Consider the following 1,542-nt stretch of genomic DNA (forward strand, 5'->3'; position numbering starts at 1 on the left):
TTGCGTCTACGATCAGCGTACGTGTGTGTGCCACTGCAGCCGGAAGGGAACCTCCGCCTGCCGCCCCGCATTCGGCCTCTCACGAAAAAGAAGCGCAACTGTACGCGCCAAGTAAATATAAGATAGAAATAAGGTAAGCGCGATGGGCCACGTTTGGCACCACTTAAAAATACAAAAAAAAAGGGGATCTAGTAGATACATATACACATATAGATATAGCTAGTTTAATAAATAGATACGTAGATATAGATACATACATATATTTGATAATTAAGTAGATAAGATAAGTCAATTCGTTAAACACCGCACAAGAGCGGACGACCCCAATAAGGGAAGGAGGTTTAGCTGAGGACAACAGAACTTGTTTATTTCATTCAGTAATTTTCGTTTAATTGTTTAGCCGATAACCCGCCATAAAACGGCCAAGGGTAGGCAAAGAATTCGTTCGTTTAGTTAGAGGCATCTAGCCTCAATGGTTTCGAAAAAACCGAAACATTCAAATTAAACGCGTCATGAGTATGCTAGAGGGCAACACGCGATAAAGGCCGGAAAAACAGGGGATCCGCGAAATTGCCAATTAGTCGAGAAAAAATCGCGGAATCGAAAAACGCGACCGCTATGTCCAAATACGACGCGGAACGAATACGGTAATCAAGTTTGGACGGATAACATGTACCGGGTGTGCCCGAAATCCTGTTAGGGCATGACAAATTGTAAGCTAGCGAAAAACGCGACCGCTATTGCCGCTTATGACCTATTAGGAGCGGAACCACAGAATTTGAGCATACAGAACTTACCGAGTGTGTCCGAAATCCTGTTAGGGCATGATAAATTGTAAGATAGCGAAAAACGCGTTCGCTATGGCCAGCGGGGCATGGAAAGCGACATGACCACTGAGTATGAACTCGATACATATACCGGGTGTCCATGAAATCTCGTTATGGCATCGAAGGGACCAAGAGTCATAAATGTAAATATTGTATACAGATGGGGGGTGCAGCCGGGAAATCTTGCTAACCTGTAAATAAATTTTATACTTACCTGTAACTCCAGCGAGAGAACACGAGCGGCATCCTTCCAATACGAGTACCTGAAAATAAAAGAAAAGCATAGGTTAAAAAATTATATAACTATAAAATGCAGGGACAGAATCGAACGGCATAAATGATTAGGATAAGCGAACGCCGTGAGAGCTTACAGCGCGTAAAGCGAACGCGCAGATGCGAGCACGATGGAGGGAATAAGCGATCGAGATAAGAAGGCGAGCGCGAGAGGCAGTCGGCAGTTACAGTTGGCCAGTCGTAGAGAGCGAATAGAGAGTAGTCGTTGAGCGAAGGCAGAACAAGTAGAGAACACAGCATTAATTCGGCAGCGAGTAGTTCACGCGTAGACGAGTGGAGCTCTCTTCGGAGCATTATCGTATTTCGTCGTCGGGGACCATTGTCCGGAAATTAACCAAGTCGACCGATGGTCATCCGGGAGTTGCGATCGAGACCGTTCCAAGCGCGTATCGAACCGTAGCGAGCGCAGTAATGAACGGGG

This window comes from Trachymyrmex cornetzi, unplaced genomic scaffold (assembly GCF_001594075.2).
Source record: "Trachymyrmex cornetzi isolate Tcor2-1 unplaced genomic scaffold, Tcor1.1 scaffold471, whole genome shotgun sequence".
Classification (NCBI taxonomy): domain Eukaryota; kingdom Metazoa; phylum Arthropoda; class Insecta; order Hymenoptera; family Formicidae; genus Trachymyrmex; species Trachymyrmex cornetzi.